The 22,518-nt window shown below is 34.3% G+C and overlaps 1 protein-coding gene across 1 annotated transcript in view; it reads right to left on the reverse strand.

Annotated features, from left to right (window-relative positions):
* Pfdn6 (prefoldin 6) overlaps positions 1-22,518 on the reverse strand; it is a 96,989-nt gene that overhangs the window by 22,733 nt on the left and 51,738 nt on the right. The gene's annotated exons all lie outside the window — the stretch shown is intronic.

Here is a 22,518-nt window from a genome sequence, read left to right on the forward strand (position 1 = left end):
TCAAATAAGTGAAATGACAAGTTTGATTTCTTTTTTTCAGGGGGAAACAAGCACGAGCTAAGAAAAATTATAAAATTGGTCATAGATCATTCCGCTGAAGCGATCAGTCATTCAATATGGAAGAAATTAATTCTCTCTCGCTAAAGGCTATTACCAGAATCCCTTCAAAGTCAAATGATATTTGCGTCATAAACAGAGGAAAATTAAACATTAAGGTAGAATCACTAGAACCGGTAAAAAGGAATCGTACGGAAGCGGCGTTTAATGTGACTCTTGAAAAACGTTTTGAAAGGACAATGATATTGACAAAAAATTGGGACAACAATTAGAAAAAAGCAATGGATACAGAATCCAAAGCAAGTGACAAACATCCCTAAGATGATGATGATTTCGATGAAAAATTTGAGCAGCCATTAGAATCAAGCACGAATACGATTACAGAATCACAAGCTGGTGTAACATGTTCCAAAAATGAGTGCGATATTGATGAAAGATCGGTTCAACAATTAGAAACAATCCCAAATACGAATACAGAATTACAAGTTGGTGAAAAACGTTCCAAAAATAATAATATTGGCGCAGGACCAGAAAAAAAAACCCAGAAACATCTCTGAATACGAAAACAGAATCACAAGCTGGTGATTAACGTTCTAAAAGGCTAATCATATTGACGAAGGATCGAGACAAGAATTAAAAAAAGCAAACAACTTTAAGGTTTCAGTCGAATGCTATTAAATTCTCTACAATTGTTTTACAACACCTGTAAGTACGATTAAAGACTAAAGACTAAAACCTAAACTATAGATCAGCCAAAACTATACTAAAGTCAAATTTAAGAACTTGATTAAAAAAAAAAAATCAAACTGTGCCAACGAGTTGAATGAAAGAAATGATGAACCCACGTTAATGGTAACCGAGACCCTAAAAAAAGTGGTATTCTTACGATAATATCATGGTTGCATCAGTAGAAGCAACCTAGTATAAATCATCATAAAAATGTGGTTTTTACTGAGATTCTAAATATAAATCCAATTGGTGATAATATGAAGTCAACTCAAAATGGCGTGATTGCAAATTCCGCTGTGAATATCCGCAAGGTATATAGTGTTTGAAAGATTTTTTAAAGGGTGTTTTAACCGTAGCATCTGTTTACAATTCCGCAATTCTTGTGTATCTCCTCTCTTTCTATGGGCTAGTGCTTTGACCTTTTGGATTATTTTTTACAGATCATGTTTGCAGCAATAGCTGCAACCTAGCAAAGAATCAAAAACTGTTAAACGCAATTTAAAAAGTTGGATGGGGAGAAAATCTGCCAATGGCAGCTGATTTAGGAATGGCGACTATTGTCTCGATTAGTCTTAATAGTAAAATGTTATTTTAAAAATCAATTTATGAGAGCTTTGCATAATAGCCTTAAATCCTTAAAAAATGGCATCGAGTCGGAACAAAAATACACTATTACCAAAAACTCTATAAAGAAAAGTTACAGCCCCCTGGCTTGAGCAATGTATATTTTTTTTTTTTTGCACGAGTAGCACTGATGTGTGCTATTTTTTCTTCTCCTTCACTGTAATGATAAGCACTGTTGGTCCCCAACCACGCATTGCACTCCCGGCCGAAGGCATTAAATCAAGAGATCAGTATCTGCACAACACACACTATTGGTCAATTTTCGAAAAAGTTTTTTAAGTTAAAGTTTAGGTAGTAATAAGAAGTGTAATAATTTTTTTTTATTATGACCCCCAGCAATTTGTCTGTTTGACGACTATGATAATACAGGGAGAGAGCAAATGTTTCAATACTTATGGGGCTAATAGTGTCCCAAAGTGTAAATTCAAAAATACCGAAAGGATTTGGTTCATTTACTCTTTGCCTACAAGGCAATTAAAAAATATTCACTAAGAAATTTGCTTTTTGCATGATTCAGATTCCAATGTTTTTAATTTGGTCCCCTAATGAGAGGTCAATAGTAACTGCTCGTTCAATTAAGACTTTTGAATGAAATAATAAATTACTCAATCATTAACTTCAAAATGTTTTTTTATTTTTTCCTCAGTCTTTTTTATTTTTCATTTTTAAAGAAGAAAAGAACGAGTTGTTTAGCAAAATTAAAGACAAAAGCACCAGGAAACCCACAAGCACCAAGTTTCTGCTTATGGAGAGTGGATTAGCAACAATAAAACAGGGACGTAGGTTTCTCTTGACAAAACATCTTACAAAAATTGAATCAAATAGCTCACACACATTACATAATTGGTTAAGAAATCCAGCCATGTATTGAGGCATTGCAGATGAATATGCCAATATTCAGAAGAAGTTCCCCATACCAGCAAAGTCTATTGCACCCACTTTCCTCCGATCCCCCGCATGGAATTGGTCAAGTCCCATAATAAATAATGAATTCTCAAAGTGGAATAAAGATTTAACCCCCATTGCTTTTGTCCAGAAAAAATTTGCAGAACTTAATACAATTACCTATAAAAATCACTTCCAAATATTTTTCGATGGGTCAAAAATGAATGAGAAGGTTACAAGTGGTGTTTTCCTTCCTCACCTGAAAATTGCAATGGGCGAGAGATTATATAATAATTTATCTATAATGTCTGCTGAGTTAAATGCCATAATCATGGCTTTAGAACACCTTAAGGAAAACCAACCTTTGATTGCAAATTCGAATAACATTATCATCTACTCCAACTCTCTAACAAGCCTTGAGTTGCTGGCCTCAGCTCCTAAATATAAGTTGGACATTGACACTTATCATTGTCTCAGTATTATTGATAATCTTGATTCAACTGGCATACAAACTTATTTTCAATACATCTCTAGCCACTCTGGCATAAGTGGCAATCATCAGGTTGATGAAATAGCAAAAAATGCTATAAATATTGACCAGCCGAGTGGGAGACCAATCCCAATTAGAAATATCTACCGATGGAGGCTATCAGATATTGATTTTAATAAGATTAATCCTATCCTTTCCCCCTTTCCCAATAAGTATCTTTCTAAAATTTATCATAGAATTCGTTCTGGAACAAATGGACTAAATTTCCTTGCATTCTCATATAAGCTTTCTAATTCAAGTGGTTCAATTCCCCTGTCCCCTCTTTGCAGGCATTGTAATATGAATAATGAAACAATTGACCATTGTCTATTTGAATGTAATATGCTGACGTCTGCACAACATACCTTGCTTTGTAAACTGTTAAAATGCTTCAAACACCACGAAATCGCACTATCAGCCAATAGCCTAGCCAACTATACCTGCACACAGAGCACAGAAATCGATATCTATCATCTTATATTTGAACTCCTTGAGTCAAAAGATCTACTGAAAGATATCTGAAAATATCTAATAAATAAGATACAACAAAGACAGTAGCTCTGTAGCCCACAGAGTGAAGCAAAAAGAAGAGGGCTAAATAGTACCAACTGAATAGCCCGCCTGCTGTGAATTAGAAGAAGACAGAGCAAAAAGAAAACGAACAGAAAAAAAAATAAAAGATGAGCTAAAAAGTTCAAATAAACACATATTAGACATAGTTCAAAATTTAACCAATAATGAACTTATATTGCACCAAAAATAAAACTGATAATAAAGTCCAACTCAAAACAAACAGAATTTATTAAATATATCAACTGGGAAGTCGTTCCCCTTGTACACCAATTATTGTGCGAACAGCGTAAGCGTCATTCGCACTTTACTGAAAGCAATATATATTTCAGGAAGTTTCTATTTATCATTGTAAAATATAATAAAAATCTTTTTCAACCAAGTCTGATGCATGTTCCGTTTGGGCCGAACGGGGAAAATTCCAGAAACTATTTTGTATTACTCGGTCTTATAAACTAATGGTGCTTTTTTAGGTTGGAACATTTAGTTTTGGATACCTAAGGGTAAACAAGTAAAACAAATTTGCGCATTCTGCTTTTTAAGGTCGACGAGAATGATGCTTTATTTTTCTGTAAAAACACAATCGAGAAGGCCTGTACAAAAGTGAGTTTATATACGAACAGATTCTTCGAATGTACCAAATTTCCGTTGACTTTAAGCGACCTTGACTCGATTTAAAAAAAAAATAGAAATAGAAGCAGTGGTGGGGCTGAGCACTTTAAAACACCTTTCAAATATGCTGCAAATCCATTCCTTAAAGTTTCATTCCCTCGCTCATTAATTTTCGGAGTTAGGAAACGTCTACTGGTCTCCATTTTGTCAGTATTTAAATTAAAAATTATACTTTGAATTTTTAATAAGACTAACAAAATTTTAGTAATGCAAAATTATTTTCTTATTGAAAAAGTGTTTTGAAATAAGTTAATATTTAAGGTCTTTAGCAAAGGTTGAGGATACATTTTACAAGGTAAGGGAGAGTGTTTTATCAATTTGAGATAAGATCCAAAAACAAGTTTTTTAGTGTTATAAATGTTAATTTGTGTTTAACAGTTCTTGGTAACGAACTGCAAGTAAGGAGTAACGCAGTCGACAAATAACCATAAGTTTAAAAAAGTAATTTTGTTAACAAATGTAATACATAAAAAAGAAATAAATTTTTATGATGATTTTAAATATAAAAATTCATTTAGTTTACTGTTACCCATCCAAAAAAATGAACATGATAAAATTTAATTGATTTTTGAAAAATAAAGGGAACCCTCGCAAAAAGTCAAGCGATCTTAATGAATATCATACCATCAGATTCTACATTTAAGAGTACCTTGTTGTTGAGGTTTCAAACTCCTCTCTACTGTAACAAATAGGATCAACCAAATTAAATAGTCTTTAAAATAAAACTAGTTTAATAAACCCAATTTTGAAATTTGAAGAAATAGAACATGTAGCTCAGATAGAAAATATATTGAAAGCCCAGGGTACTTTGAAACTTCTTAAAAATCGTCTGAAATGCGGAATAAAATACCCAGAAGGCTAGGCTTACCCATAAAAATACATGTAGATCAGATAAAAAAAATTGGAAGCTCAGGGTATTTTCAAACTTCTTACAAATTGTACGGTATGTGGGATAAGAAATTGACATAAAAACCCAGAATCATGGTTTGGATATATACTATATAATGTAGAGAAAATAGAAAAATTTGGTGCTTCGAAGTTTTTCTAGCGAGGAACCTTTGCACGACAGTACTTTTTCAACAGACCAGTTTGCTTTGATTGTAGGTGTTATTTATTTAAGTGTTTGACTGTAAATCATATAAGAGCCATATTCTTATTGTATTCTTTGAGCACTATATTTAATGAAGGAATAACCAAGATTTTTTTCGTTCAGGTTTCAGAAGAGTTTACACCTTATTGTAACTATTTTAGTTAAACCCGTCGCTAAGTCAGGTCTACAAAACAAGGAGGTTACAAGATCTGGATCCTATTGGTCGAGAGAGTGCACTTTGATAGAACTATTTTTAATTGTATCCATTCAGAACGATAGCTTCTGAAAAGATTGCACTGTTAAGGTTTGGCCAACAGGATCGCCCTTGACAGAAGACAGTGGGCAGACAATAATAATAACAACTAGTAACAGGCGGTACTGAGTCAGAGAGAGGAACTATTAGGCCGTTTAGTTCTTCCATTACAGCCTTTTTGGGAGAACAAGAGAAAAAGATAGCATCTCTTACGGCTGTGCTTGAGATAACAAAAATTATACCTAAGTGCACTTGCACAGCCGATGTAGATGGATTTATAGAAATTTTTTACATAATTGAACATTTTTGAGCTAACTGGATATAACGAAAACAAAACTGGTTGCATGGGCAAGTTAATAGAAATTTCAAAAACAAGATTTAAGGAAACTAGCGAACCGGAAGAGCTTAAAAAAGACGTAATTACTTTTAATGTATCCATGAGTACTGGCTAAATTGCTGATAACATTTGCAGATCCGTATCTTTGCAGCTGAAAGAAAGTGGATCAGATCAGACCAGACAAAATTACAAAGAAAAAACCTTTACGCAGTGTTTACCAAAAGAATCGTTTAAACTAGTACTCTTCAGAATAAATTCAGATAGATGGGGCTATTAAAAAGCTTGATGTTATATTGGTTAATGCGGCCCAACAGCAAGAGACGCCACGAAAACGGATGGTATTTACAGGACCAGAATGGCCAAACGGGTATGGAAAAAGCTATAGACCCAGATGGGACTAGATGGTTAAATGTCAGAATAGACAAAACACGAAGAGCACTATTTACTATTATTGTGGTGAATCTAGTCATTATGCATTGGAATATTGTGCCAGGATACGAAATAAAGGCTTAAGTTATGCCAGGAAAACCCACAGTTTCAACCACAGGGTGAATGAAACTTTGGGAGCCATAAGCTAATTAATGGATTGTAGGCAATAGCAGCAAAACGTCTTCCAGGAAGCGAAAGAGGTCATTCATTCAACAAGTTTTACCGAGAAACCAAGTAGAAAATAATACTCAAGGACAAACTAGTAAGACCGTACAATTGTGGGAAGGGTCAGATAATTTTTGAGAATGGTCTAATAATAGTAAAAATTTTAAATTGGGAAGTCAGCCTGGTAAGGTCGGAAGGTTTTTTCTTTCTCCTGACTCCTAAATAGGTTCCAATGATGTGATTTCAAAAAATTTAAAGATTCACTAATTGTACGGGGTTTCCAATTCAACATTTTAAGAATCGGTCTTGCCTTATCGACATTGGTGCGTCGACTTTGCTGATTAGGCAGAATATTTTCAAGAAATTTCCAAGTAATATACGAAATCTACAAGTTAACTGTCGTGACAGTCTCAGTTCAGTTACAGGCAATAAATATACCATTTTAGGGGAGTGTTCTCTAAAATTTTGAATTTTTGAGAGGACATAGGCATTGGAACATTCCTGGTTGTTGCTGATTTATATAATAAAGCAATTAGAGGGTGAGGGTATGAAAAACCAGCCGGATATTTCTTACATGTTAAATATTTTTAGTTTGCATGACGACAGCAGACACATAAGCTCATTGATTTTGAATTCTCTTGGATATTTTGAAAGACTTTGTTTTTGAATATGGGTTCACTTTTTTCAAATAATATCGTAAATAGGATCAATATATATTACCAGCATCTCTAGAAATGAATCTGATAGAAAATTTGAGATGGCCATTTGTTGGCGTAGAAACTTCAAAAAGAGCTCATTCAATTAGAAATTGAAAGGGCTAGTGCCCTTTTTAATAGTCGAAAGTGATTGAAATGCAACTAATCCCCCTCTCACGCCCACCATTTCCTCAAACACAACCAATCAAAATTTGGAGATAGCCATTTTGTTCCACGTAGTTGAAAGGTCTGAAAATTATGTCTTCGAAAATGACAACCCCCTACAGCCCTCGGGGTAAGGGTTTTAAGATATGCCCTGCCGGTACATAAGGTACATATAGAAAGAGTGATCGTATATACTTCGGAGGGGGCTCATCGGATTGGTAATTAGAAGTTCTAGTCCCCTTTTTAAGATTCAGAGTTATCGGAGGGGGGATTCCCCCCCCCCCCTCTACACCGCATATCTACCCGAAATACATCTGATAGAAATTTTTAGATGGCCATTTGTTGCCGAAGAAACTTCGAAAATAGCTCATTCTATTCGAAATTGAAAGGGCTAGTGCCCTTTGTAATAGTGGAAAGTGATTGGATGGCAACTAAAACCCCTGCCACGCCCACCATTTCCCCAAACCCATCCAATCCAAATTTTAGATAGCCATTTCGTTCAAGGTAATTAAAAGGTCCGGAAATTACATCTTTGAGGATGACAACCTCCGCAGAGCCCTCAGGGCAAGGGTTGTAAGTTATACCCTCGAGGCATACAAGGTATATATAGAAAGGGTGATAGTATAGACTTTGGAGGAGGCTCATTGGATTGGTAATCGGAAGTTCTAGTGCCCTTTTTAAGATTCAAAGTGATCAGAGGGTGTATTCCCCCCCCCCCAAACACACCGTGTTTTCCCTAAATGCATCTGGTAGAAATTTTGAGATGGCCATTTGTTGTCGAAGAAACTTCGAAAACAGCTCATTCAATTGGAAATTAAAAGAGGCAGTGCCCGTTTTAATAGTCCAAAGTGATTGGAGGGCAACTAACCCCCCTCCCATGCCCACCATTTCCCCAAAAACATATACAATAAAAAAAATTAGATAGCCATTTTGTTCAACATAATAAAAAGGTCTAGAAATTATGTCTTTGAGGATGACAACCCCTTTTCTCGAAGAAATTAATCAACATTCATGTTTACCGGAGAAAAAACAGTATGCAACAAGCTTCACGAAGAAAAATATAATGGTAAATTGATTTTCAAGAAAGAATAAATTAACATACAAGAAGTTTCACGAAAAAAATATCAAGATAAATTGAGTTTCACGAACAAAAATCAGCTCGCATCATGTTCCATGACCAAAACCAGTTTCACGAGGAGAAGGATCAATGTACAAGTTAAACCAAAAGAAAAATCAACCTGCAACAAGTTTCATGAAGAAGAAATAAAAATTCAAAAATTTATTCAAAGACATAAAACTCTATATATTAAGTTTTTTGAGAAAATTATCCACATGCAAAAAATTTCACGAACAATAATCAGCATGCATTATGTTTCGCAAAGTAACATAAAAATATCTGGAAAATGTCTTAGGAATGATGAGGGGGTGCTAAAGGGCACCAGAGGGCCAGTCATAGCATGGACCGGTGGCGTCAATTGAGATGCTGTATCACGAAGGTTTGGATTGTGAAAACATGAACCAATGGATTTTACTCTTGATTTTTAACAAGAAAATATCTGAATATGTCTTAGGAATGATGAGGGGGTACAAGAGGGTGCCAGGGGGCCAGTCATAGGTTTAAATTTACCTCTAACGAGATTATGCGAAATATGAAGAGAAAATATTATTCAAATGTGCGCTTGTCAACCAATAATGCATAGTCTTGGCTCAAAGAAACGAGGCGTTTTCATTAAAACCTTGGAGGAGGGGTGTTAAAAGAATTTTTGACGGAGATGGAAGGCTGAAAGCTAAGGCTCAGTGAAGGAAACGAGGCATTTCCATTAAACGCCCTCAGAAATATCTTAATGTGGTTTAAATTTACCTCTAACGAGATTATGCGAAATATGAAGAGAAAATATTATTCAAATACGCGCTTGTCAACCAGGTATGCATAGTCTTGGCTCAAAGAAACGAGGCGTTTTCATTAAAACCTCAGGGGTAAAAGATTTTTTTGACGGAGGGGGAAGGCTGAAATCTAACGCTCAGTCAAAGAAACGAGGCATATTCATTAAAATCCCTCAAAAATATCAATATGGCTTAAATTTACCTCTAATATCAACCTCCATCCCTTCCCCCTGAAACTGCTTGCTAGGACCCCCTTGCTAGGAAATTGCTTGCTAGGGCCCCCATGCTAGGAAATTGCTTGCTAGTACCCCCTGATCTCTAGCATGTCACGCGAGAATTCGTCATCTTTAACATAAGTAAACATTCCCTATTACATAACAACCAAAGAAATCTTGAAAACTATTTTGTATAAAAAAAAATGTCTTGGGATGTCTTGAAACGTCTTGAAGAAAAATGTCTTTAAAAAACGTCTTAAAATGTCTTAAAAGGTCTTGAAGAACAAAGTCTTGAAATGTCTTGAAAATGTCTTGATGAAAACACTCCCTATTACGTATCAACCAAACGAAAACAAACCCTATTACGTAACAAGCACATGCATCTCGTAGAAAACAAACCCTATAACGTAACACCCAAAGAGATGCTTGAGTAAAGTAATTCAAACACCCTTAGGTTTTAAGTAATCAACACATGCTTCATTTAGAAAACATTCCCTCTTACGTAGGGGTACTCTACCGTTACAGGTGTGCTATTGCGTAAGCCCCAGGTGCGCGTAATTACGTCTTGAGGGGATAGCAAGTTCAGGTTCACCCCCTATCTGGCTTGTCAAAACTGGAACCCCGTCATTACTCAAATCTCAATTTGTTTACATGGATACGACATCAAAACTTCAGAGAATTGTATTGTCATCTATGTTACGTTTTTTAATTTGTTAACAACATCATTTGAATTCTTTAAATAAGATCTTCGAGTCCCCAAAAGCAGACGAAAAGCTGCTGCCAGCCTATTTGCTAATTTGGAAACTGGCGAATGAATAGTTGATAAAATAGGACGAAGACCAATATTCTTATGGATCTTGGGCAAACCATAGAATTTTTGTGCTGAAAAACCTCTTGGGAAAGATTTATTATAAAATTGAGAGGGGTGGGGGTTATTTATAAGTTCCTTTTTAGTACTTCCTGTTCATGTCGTGTTTCTTTTGCGTATTTTTCCGTGGAATCAAAGCCAAGTTTTTTGTAAGTGGCCTCATCTGAGATAATAGCTTTCATTTTTTGTTTGTCATCACTATTGTCCATTATTAATTTAAAAAAAAACTTTCCTAAAAATAAGTTTTTCAAAGAAAAGTAAAGGCCATTTTAAACTTAAGCTCAGGAGATACAAATACCTGTTAAAATTCAAACTAAAAACGACCAGAAATTACTATTAAAGAATAAATGAAACCCAAAACGAACAGAAATAAAATAAACAATCATAGCAAAAAACATACAGCAAGTAATAATATAAATGAATAAATACATCTTAAAGCGAGTAATGCTTAGATTGAATATGAAAATCTAGCTTAAAACGAAAACAATATTTTACTATTAAAGTATAAATGAAACTTAAAACGAACAGAAATTAAATAAACAACCAATGCGAACAAAACATACAATATATATTAATGTAAATGAATAAATAAATCTTAAAACGAGTGAAACTTAAATTGAATAATCAAATCAAGTTTGAATCGAATAAAAATAACTACAAACAAGAGTTTGGGTATCGTCTCACTGCAGAAGCCTAAAACCTACTGCGTCATTGGCGCTTTACTGAAAATAATTCTTTGAAATATTTTCACTTTTGTAACTTTAGGAAACCAAAAATTAATTAAAATTTTAGGGAATAAATATCAGCACATGTATATTAAATTGACAATGCATATTTTTTTTTCAGTAAACTCATTTGAATTTTTTCAGTAAAGTACAGATTATATTCTGGCTTTTAGAAAGCATAAGGGTTTTGAACCCTACTCACATTAATTTATGGTCGTTACTCTAATATTCATTTTAATTTTTATTCGTTTTGGGTTTCATTTATTTATCGATACTGATTTGGGGTAGTTGTATGCTTGGTAGATTATATGATAGTCCGGACGCCAGGTGTTGAAAATGTGAGCTATACCACGACGGAATGGGGCTGCTACGAGAATTAGCCTACCCTCCACCCCCTAAATTGACCATGCAGATTCAAAAATACCAATGGCACTTGCTTGCGAGTGGTGGAACACTCCGAAAATTGTCATTTAATTATATTTTGGTGTTTCATGCCAGAAAATACATGTTCCACAAAGTTTGAGTTGCAGTTTTCCGCTCAAATAGAAATGCCTAGAAGCCATAGAATGTTTTCATAACAAACTAACACGATTAGTTAAAAAAATGGCACAGTTAAAAAAAAATGGAAAAGCATTATGAATCATGAATAGTCTTCGAAAGTATAAACATAATCATATTGGATATTAGATATACAATGATATTAATTGTTGAAAGATCAATCAGTTCAAGTTTTTTTTTACTGTAATTTTTATTTTCATTTTCAATACTGTAAAAACTCAAAAATAATAAATTTGTAATATGCGAGTAATTGGTTTTCAATGAAGCACCAATGGCGCAGAAGGCTTTAAGTTTTTACAGTTAAAGAAGGGGGCAGTATCATAATTTTTCTTGTAGTGAAACTATATTTGTCTTGACCAATCTTGAAAAGAACTAATAAATTAAACTGAATATTTGATGCATAATGATATTAATTGCTAAAAGCTCATCAGTTCAAAATTTTACTGTAATTCGTTTTCAGTAAAGCGTCAATGACGCAGTAGGTTTTAGGCTTCTGCAGTGAGACGATACCCAAACTCTTGTTTGTAGCTATTTTTATTCGATTCAAACTTGATTTGCATATCCAATTTAAGTTTCACTCGTTTTAAGATTTATTTATTACTTTACATTAACATATATTGTATGTTTTGTTCGTATTGATTGTTTATTTAATTTCTGTTCGTTTTAAGTTTCATTTATACTTTAAATGCAAAATATTTGTTTTCGTTTTAAGCTAGATTTTAATATTCAATCTAAGCATTACTCGCTTTAAGATTTATTTATTCATTTATATTATTACTTGTTGTATGTTTTTTGCTATGAACGTTTATTTAATATCTGTTCGTTGTGGGTTACATTTATCCTTTAATATTAATTTCTAGTCGTTTTGAGTTTGTATTTTAAAATGTATTTCTATCTCCTGAGCTTAACTTTGAAATGGCCTTTACTTCTCTCTGAAAAAATTATTTTTCAGAAAGTTTTTTTTAATTAATTTTTGTTCGTTCTTTATATCAAGAAGTTTCAAGTTTTTATGGCATGGGGGGGTGGTGCGTATGGTCCATTCACTTTTGACTTAAAAAACGGATCTAAAACTTTCACTTTATATCAAATGAGGTTTTTTTTAAAATCGTTACGATATTTTCTTCGATAAAAACCTAACGTAATATCAATATACATCCTACATAGCTTGTTAACAACGATTGACAAAACTAAATGGATTGAAAAAATAGCTAATAAGGGGGTTTAGACCATTTCACTTGCTAACACAAAGGGATCACGGCTGTTTGGAATTGACCTTAATAGGAATTTGTGTGCCAAAGCAATTTTGCATCTATCACAGAGTATGTATTTTAACCTTATAATTGGATAATTATAATAGATTTCCTATGTGTTCTTCCCATAAAAAACCCTTTCCCAGAAGTTAAAAGCCCCCCTTAATAAGTTATAAGTCTATGCCACAGGCAATAACTTAAATCGGCTACCCCTGGGACCTGGTGGGTTGTGTTGAAACCGGAGTTATTGTTCTTAGTAATTTGAACTATTTTAGCAAAATTTCCCTCTCAAAATTTTTATATGATGCATTTAGGGCTTGGAGAAGGTAGAGGGGCTAGTTGCCCTTCAATATCTTTTGACTCTTAAAAAGTTAACAAGAACTTTCAATTTCCAATCAAACGAGCCCTCTCTAAAGTTTATACGAGCATCCCTCCATAAGAAATAATATGAAGGATTTGGAGAATCCTTAAATTACAACCCTTGCCCTGAGGACTTTGGGGGAGTTGTAATCCTTAAAGACCTAATTTCCAGAACTTAAAACTACGTTTAATAAATTGGCTGTCTTAAAATTTTCATTGGATATGTTTGGGGAAAAGGTGGCCGTGAGAGGGGGGTTAGTTGCCCTCAAATCACTTTCGAATATTACAAAGGGCACTAGCCCTCGGAATTTCCAATCGAATGAGCCGACTTTGAAGTTTCTACGACACCGCCTTCTATAAGAACCTTTTATGCCCCCAGGACATAACTTAAAACCCTTGCTCTGAGGGTTGTCGGGGACTGTCCTCTTCAAAAACATATTTTCTATCAGGAAATCAACAACGCTGAACAAAATGGCTATCTCAAAATTTTGATTTGATGTGTTTGGGGGAATGATAGACGTGGGGGGAGGGCTAGTTGCCCTCAAATCACTTTCGACTATTAAAAAGGGCACTAGCACTTTGAATTTCCAATTGAACGTGCCTGTTTTGAAGTTTCTACGACAGCGCTAGTAGTAAGGCATCTAATACCACTGAACCCACATTGAATTACACATGGATATGTGTGTAGTTTAACCGGTACATTGGGTTACCAGGGCCAGTCACCTATTACTATGAACCCTACATGGCTTGGCAGACAGGTTTTCTATTGTGACACTCATTTTTTGTGTGTCAAACGGTTAGAGAAAGCTTGGTGGTCACACTAACTTGATTAGTAATTGGATTCAGATATACTACGAATGGACTTTCAGTCCTACATTCACGGGTTTCTGCAAAGTGTTATGGGCTTCATTGAAAAAATACCAGTTTAAAAAAAATAAAAAATAAACATGTATCCATGATCTTTCTTCTGGCAAAAAAATAAAAATTCCAATCAAAACTGGTCGCCATTTTTTTGATCTGGTTAGGTGGGTATAATCTGGTTTGGTTCGTTATTGCGAGAGGGTTACTCAATTTACATCTTAGTGTTAACTGGGCGATGACTTAGTCTAATTGCGTAGGTACTAAAGGAACATTTGAAGGTGGAGAAAAAAAAAGGGGTAATTAGTGATTGGATAATTTTAACAAGAAATGACTGAAAAGTGTTTTGGAGGAGATGGGATGAATGTGTACTGTGTAATACACAAGTGATGACTTGCACAGTGTTGTCAATTTTAAATAGTTTAGAAATAAAAAATTAACAAGAAATGGCTGAAAAGTGTTTTGAGGGAGTTGAGTTGCAGGAGGGTTCAGTTACATGCGGATTCAGTTACACGGGGATTAGCTAAATGGGATCGAGTTGCACGAGGATTCAGTAGCACGGAGGTTCAGTTGTACGAGGTTTCGGTTATACAGGGGTTCAGTTACATGGGGGGTTCAGTTGCACGGGGGGGTATCTGCTATAAAAACACTTCGTTCTAAACAAATTATAGGTACAAAAAGATTTATAGGTCCTTAATTTATGTATCTGACTATTTCCTAATTGCTAAGACCTGCTAAAATTCTTTATATCTGCTATAAAAAAAACACTTAATTATATAAAAATTGTAGGTACAAACCTATTTATATTCCCTTAGTTTATGTATCTAACTATCTCGTAATGTCTAAGAACTGCTAAGAATCTTTATATCTGCTATAAAAAACACTTCATTCTAAACAAATTGTAGGTAAAAAAAGATTTATATGTCCTTAATTTAGATGTTTGACTATCTCGTAATGGCGATGAACTGCTAAGAATCTTGATATCTGCTATAAAAAACAATAAATAATAAAAAAATTGTAAATACAAAAAGATTTATAGGCCCTTAATTTAGGGGTCTGGCTATCTCATAATAGCTAAGAACTGCTAAGAATCTTGATATCTGCTATAAAAAACACTTCATTCTAAACAAATTGTAGGTACAAAAAGATTTATAGGCCCTTAATTTAGGTATCTGACTATCTCGTAATGGCTACGAACTGCTAAGAATCTTGATATCTGCTATAAAAAACATGGAAAAATAGTTTAACGTTATGCTATACGAAGAAGTTGATACTAAGAGGGATGTAGATGGCAAGAAAACTGTGTTTATCTCTTTGGGATGTTTATGTCTCTTTGGGGTGTTTGTGTTTCTTTGGGATGTGTGTTTTTGTTTGGGCTGTGTGTCTCTTTGGGGTGTTTGAGTCTTTTTGATCTGTTTATGTTTCTTTGGGCTGTTTGAGTCTTTTTGCTCTGTGTTTGTCTCTTTGGGGTGTTTGTGTCTCTTTGGGCTGTTTGTGTTTCTTTGGGCTATGTGTGTTTCTTTGGTCTGTTTGTGTCATTTTGATCTGTTTGTCTTTCTTTTGGATGTTTGTGTCTCTTAGGGACCGTGTGTATATCTTTTGGCAAAGTGTGTCTCCTTGGGATTTTTGTGTCATTTTGATCTGTGTATGGTTCTTTCGGATGTTTGTGTCTCATAGGGACCGTGTGCGTCTCTTTGTACTATGGGTGTCTCTGTTGGGAGTGTGTATCTGTTGTTTTGTATGTGTCTGTATGGGCGTGTTTGTCTCTTTTGGCTGTGTGTGTGTATAGTTGGGCTTTGTGTGTCTCTTCGGGCTGTGTATGTCTCTTTAGCCTGCGTTGTGTCTCTTTGGGCGGTGTGTGTCTCTTTAGGCTCTGTGTCTTTTTGGACAGTTTGAATCTTTTTGGTCTGTGTGTGTCTCTTTTGGCTTTTTGTGTCGTTTTGGGCTTTGTGTGTCTCTGTTGGATGTGTGCGTCTCTTTGGGCCGTGTGCATCTCTTTGAGCTGTATGTGTCTCTTGGGCTGTTTGAGTCATTTTGGTCTGTGTGTGTTTCTTTTGGCTGGTTGTGTCTCTTAGAGACCATGTGTGTCTCTTTGGACAATGTGTGTCTCTTTGGGGGTGTTTGAATCTTTTTGGTATGTTTGTGTCTGTATGGACATTTTTTGTCTCTTTGGGCTGTATGTGTGTCTCTTTGGGCTTTGTGTGTCTCTTCGGACTGTGTGTATGTCTCTTTAGCCTGTGTGTGTCTCTTTGGGCTGTGTGTGTCTCTTTAGGCTGTGTGTCTCTTTGGGCAGTTTGAATCTTTATGGTCTGTGTGTGTCTCTTTTGACTGTTTGTGTCGTTTTGGGCTTTGTGTCTCTCTGTTGGATGTGTGCATCTCTTTGGGCCATGTACGTCTCTTTGAGCTGTAGGTGTCTCTTTGGGCTGTGGGTGTCTCTTTGTGATGTGTGTCTCTTTAGGCTGTGTGTGTCTCGTTGGACTGTGTGTCTTTTTTGGGGTGTCTGAGTCTTTTTGGTCTGTAAGTGTCTCTTTGGGCTGTTTGAGTCTTTTAGGTCGGTGTTTGTCTCTTAAGATTGTGTTTCTCTTTGGGCTGTCTGTGTCTCTTTGAGCTGTTTGGGTCTCTTAAGGCTGTGTGTGTCCCTTTGGGGCTGTGTGTCTCTTTGGGATGTTTGAGTCTTTTTGGTCTGTTTGTATGTCTCTTTGGGCTGTTTGAGTCTTTTTGGTCTGTGTTTGTCTCTTTTGGCTGTTTGTGTCTCTTTGGGATGTGTGTGTTTCTCCTTGGGCTTTGTGCGTCTCTTCGGACTGTGTGTGTCTCTTTAGCCTGTGTGTATGTCTCTTTGGGCTGTGTGTGTCTCTTTAGGCTGAGTGTCTCTTTGGGAAGTTTGAATCTTTTTGGTCTGTGTGTGTCTCCTTTGGCTTTTTGTATCGCTGTGGGCTGTGTGTGTCTCTGTTGAAGATGTGTGTCTCTATGGGTCGTGTTCGTCTCTTTGAGCTGTATGTGTCTCTTTGACTGTTTGAGTTATTTTGGTCTGTTTGTGTTTCTTTTGGTTGTTTTTGTCTCTTAGAGGCCATGCGTGTCTCTTCGGGCAATGTGTGTCCTCTTTGGGCTATGTGTGTCTCTTTGGGCTGTTTGTGTGTCTTTGGGCTATGTGTGTCTCTTTGGTCTGTTTGAGACATTTTGGTCTGTGTTTGTTTCTTTTGAGTGTTTTTGTCTCTTAGGGGTCATGTGTGTCTCTTTGGACTATGTGTGTCTCTTTGAGGTTTTTGAATCTTTTTGGTCTGTATGTGTCTCTTTGGGATTTGTGTGTCTCTTCGGGCTGTGTGTGTCTCTTTACTCCGTGTGTGTCACTTTGGGCTGTGTGTGTCTCTTTAGGCTGTGTGTCTCTTTGGAGCAAATTCTTTCAAAAATATGTTAATACGTTTAAGCAATAAATATCTTTAACCTTAACCCGTCTTTATTCTTTAGAATAGTTTTATTCATTTCATTAAATTATGAAGAAATTGTAAGTAAGTAACAATAGCATCGTTTTGGGCTTTGTGTCTCTCTGTAGGATGTGTGCGTCTCTTTGGGCCGTGTACGTCTCTTTGAGCTGTATGTGTCTCTTTGATCTGTGGGTGTCTCTTTGTGATGTGTGTCTCTTTAGGCTGTGTGTGTCTCGTTGGACTGTGTCTATTTTTGGGGTGTCTGAGTTTTTTGGTCTGTATGTGTCTCTTATGGCTGTTTGAGTCTTTTAGGTCTGTGTTTGTCTCTTTGGGTTGTGTTTCTATTTGTGCTGTCTGTGTCTATTTGAGCTGTTTGTTTCTCTTGAGGCTGTGTGTGTCTCTTTGGGCTGTGTGTCTCTTTGGGCTGTTTGAGTCTTTATGGTCTGTTTGTGTGTCTCTTTGGGCTGTTTGAGTCTTTTTGGTCTGAGTTTGTCTCTTTGGGCTGTTTGTGTCTCTTTGGGCTGTGTGTGTTTCTTTGGGCTTTGTGCGTCTCTTTGGGCTGTGTGTCTCGGTGGACTGTTTGAGTCATTTTGATCTGTTTGTGTCTCTTTGGGCTGTTTGTGTCTGTTTGGGCTGTGTGTGTCTCTTTGGGCTGTTTGTGTCTCTTTGGGCTGTTTGTGTTTATTTGGGCTATGTGTGTCTCTTTGGGCTGTTTAAGTCATTTTGGTCTGTGTTTGTTTCTTTTGACTGTTTGTGTCTCTTAGGGGTCATGTGCGTCTCTTTGGGTTATGTGTGTCTCTTTGAGGTGTTTGAATCTTTTTGGTCTGTATGTGTCTCTTTGGGATTTGTGTGTCTCTTCGGGCTGTGTGTATTTGTAAGTAAGTAACAAGCTCTTTATTGATTTCAACTCTTGAATATACAGTACAGATACTTCATTCAAGAAACGTGATTAAACACGTTTTGAAACTACATGCTATTTGCATGCCTTTCCTTGGCACCTTTCCAAACGAGTGGGGATTCCCCCACTGGTTCCGACACATTGCAAAAGACACATTTCCATGAAGATAAAAAGTTTCATTTTAATTCTAAATTTTCTTAAATTCAATTCCGACCTTTCTCAAAGAGATGAAAAAATTTAAAGTTCTGTTCCAAATATTTTCCCGGAAAAGAAAAGTTCAACTTCGATTCTGAATTTTCTCAATGAAAATGAAATAAGTCATTGATCAATTCTATTTTCATAAAATAATATAAAATTTTCCACTACAATTCAGATTATTCTCAAAGAGATGATAAAATTTAAAATATTGTTCCAAACTTTTCATAGATGATAGAAAAATTTAAAGTTCTGTTCCAAATATTTTCCCGGAAAAGAAAAGTTCAACTTCGATTCTGAATTTTCTCAATGAAAATGAAATAAGTTATTGATCAATTCTATTTTATCCACTTCAATTCAGATTTTTCTCAAAGAGATGAAAAAATTTAAAGTTCTCTTTCAAATATTTTCCCGGAAGAAGAAAAGTTCAACTTCGATTCTGAATTTTCTTAATGAAAATGAAATAAGTTATTGTGATCAATTCTATTTTCTTAAAATAATATAAAATTTTCCACTTCAATTCAGATTTTTCTCAAAGAGATTAACAAATTTAAAATGCTTCCTAATTTTTCATAGAAGATAGAAAAGTTCAAGTTCTCTTCTGAATTTTAACAACGAACACAATTCAATTCTAATTTCTCAAGAGAAAATAAAAAGCTTCCACTTCAGTTTTAAGTTCACCATGACATAAAAAATTTAAAGTTCAGTTCTAAATTTTTACATAGAAGATAGGAAAAGTTATACTATGCTTTTGATTATTTCCTATGAAGATTAAAAGTTTCACTTCAATTTTTAATTTTTTCTCAAAGAAATGAAGAAAAGTTCAACTTCGATTCTGAATTTTCTCAATGAAAATGAAATAAGTTATTGATCATTTCTATTTTCCCAAAATAATATAAAAATTTTCCACTTCAGTTCAGACAAAAGTTATACTATGATTGTGATTATTTTCCATGAAGATAAAAAGTTTCGTTTTAATTCTAAATTTTCTTAAATTCAATTCCGACCTTTCTCAAAGAGATGAAAAAATTTAAAGTTCTGTTCCAAATATTTTCCCGGAAAAGAGAAGTTCAACTTCGATTCTGAATTTTCTCAATGAAAATGAAATAAGTTATTGATCAATTATATTTTCATAAAATAATATAAAATTTTCCACTTAAATTCAGATTTTTCTCAAAGAGATGACAAAATTTAAAATATTGTTCCAAATTTTTCATAAAAGATAGAAAAAGTTACGCTCCGATGTAATTATAAATTTTCTTAAATTACATTCCGACCTTTCTCAAAGAGATGAAAAAATTTAAACTTCTGTACCAAATATTTTCCCGAAAAAGATAAGTTGAACTTCGATTTTGAATTTTCTCAATGAAAATGAAATAAGTTATTGATCAATTCTATTTTCCTAAAATAATATAAAAATTTCCACTTCAATTCAGATTTTTCTCAAAGAGATGAAAAAATTTAACATTCTGAATTTTCTCAATGAAAATGAAATAAGTTATTGATCAAGTCTATTTTCCTAAAATAATATAAAATTTTCCATTTCAATTCAGATTTTTCTCAAAGAGATGAAAAAATTTAAAGTTCTGTTCCAAATATTTTCCCGGAAGAAGATAAGTTCAACTTTGATTCTGAATTTTCTTAATGAAAATGAAATAAGTTATTGATCAATTCTATTTTCCCAAAAATAATATCAAAATTTTCCACTTCAGTTCAGATTTTTCTCAAAGAGATGAGAAAATTTAAAATACTTCCAAATTTTTCATAGAAGATAGAAAAGTTCAAGTTCTCTTCTGAATTTTACCAACGAACACAATTCAATTCTAATTTCTCAAGAGAAAATAAAAAGCTTCCACTTCAGTTTTAAGTTCACCATGACATAAAAAATTTAAAGTTCAGTTCTAAATTTTTACATAGAAGATAGGAAAAGTTATACTATGATTTTGATTATTTCATATGAAGATTAAAAGTTTCACTTCAATTTTTAATTTTTCTCAAAGAAGTGAAGAAAAGTTCAACTTAGATTCTGAATTTTCTCAATGAAAATGAAATAAGTTATTGATCATTTCTATTTTCACAAAATAATATAAAAATTTTCCACTTCAGTTCAAACAAAAGTTATACTATGATTGTGATTATTTTCCATGAAGATAAAAAGTTTCATTTTAATTCTAAATTTTCTTAAATTCAATTCCATAAGTTATTTTAGGGATATATTTTATATCAACATGCAAAGTCGACGTAGCTTTATTTCATTTTTTAAGGTTCATTGAGACGAGGTTACGTGCGCGCACGTAACCTCGTCTAAATGAACCTTAAAAAATGAAATAAAGCTAAATCGACTTTGCATGTTGATATAAAATATATCCCTAAAATAACTTATGGAATTGAATTTAAGAAAATTTAGAATTAAAATGAAACTTTTTATCTTCATGGAAAATAATCATAATCATAGTATAACTTTTGTCTGAACTGAAGTGGAAAAATTTTATATTATTTTGGGAAAATAGAAATGATCAATAACTTATTTCATTTTCATTGAGAAAATTCAGAATCGAAGTTGAACTTTTCTACACTTCTTTGAGAAAAATTAAAAATTGAAGTGAAACTTTAATCTTCATAGGAAATAATCAAAATCATAGTATAACTTTTCCTATCTTCTATGTAAAAATTTAGAACTGAACTTTAAATTTTTTATTTCATTGTGAACTTAAAAATGAAGTGGAAGCTTTTTATTTTCTCTGGAGAAATTAGAATTGAATTGTGTTGGTTGGTAAAATTCAGAAGAGAACTTGAACTTTTCTATCTTCTATGAAAAATTTGGAAGTATTTTAAATTTTTTCATCTCTTTGAGAAAAATCTGAACTGAAGTGGAAAATTTTGATATAATTTTGAGAAAATAGAATTGATCAATAACTTATTTCATTTTCATTAAGAAAATTCAGAATCGAAGTTGAACTTTTCTTCTTCCGGGGAAATATTTGGAACAGAACTTTCAATTATTTCATCTCTTTGAGAAATATCTGAATTGAAGTGGAATTGATCAATAACTTATTTCATTTTCATTGAGAAAATTCAGAATCGAAGTTGAACTTTTCTTTTCCGGGAAAATATTTGGAACAGAACTTTAAATTTTTTCATCTCTTTGAGAAAGGTCGGAATTGAATTTAAGAAAATTTAGAATTAAAATGAAAGTTTTTATCTTCATGGAAATGTGTCTTTCGCAATGTGTAGGAACCAGTGGGGGAATCCCCACTCGTTTTGAAAGGTGCCAAGGAAAGGCAAGCAAATAGCATGTAGTTTCAAAACGTGTTTAATCACGTTTCTTCCCCGCTCCTTTGGAAAGGTGCCAAGGAAAGGCATGCAAATAGCATGTAGTTTCAAAACGTGTTTAATCACGTTTCTTAAATGAAGTATCTGTACTGTATATTCAAGAGTTGAAATCAATAAAGAGCTTGTTACTTACTTACAAATACACACAGCCCGAAGAGGCACACAAATCCCAAAGAGACACATACAGACCAAAAAGATTCAAACACCTCAAAGAGACACACATAATCCAAAGAGACACACATGACCCCTAAGAGACACAAACAGTCAAAAGAAACAAACACAGACCAAAATGACTCAAACAGCCCAAAGAGACACACATAGCCCAAAGAAACACAAGCAGCCCAAAGAGACACAAACAGCCCAAAGAGACAAACACAGCCCAAAAAGACTCAAACAGCCCAAAGAGACACAAACAGATCATAAAGACTCAAACACTAAATAGAGACACACAGCCCAAAGAGACTCAAAAAGACAAAAGATACACACACAGCCCAAAGATACACAAACAGCCCAAAGAGACAAACACAGACCAAAAAGACTCAAACAGCCCAAAGAGACACACAAACAGACCAAAAAGACTCAAACATTCCAAAGAGACACACAGCCCAAAGAGACACACCGACTCAAAAGAAACAAGCAGATCAAAGACACATAGACCGCAAAAAAAGAAGCACACACCAAAGAGACAAACACTGAACTAAAAGACTCAAACAGCCCACAGAAACACATAAAGACCTCAAAGACTCAAGCAC

The sequence above is a fragment of the Artemia sp. Qi Xiang Cuo genome, chromosome 8 (genome assembly GCF_049724085.1).
Source record: "Artemia sp. Qi Xiang Cuo chromosome 8, ASM4972408v1, whole genome shotgun sequence".
NCBI classification, from domain to species: domain Eukaryota; kingdom Metazoa; phylum Arthropoda; class Branchiopoda; order Anostraca; family Artemiidae; genus Artemia; species Artemia sp. Qi Xiang Cuo.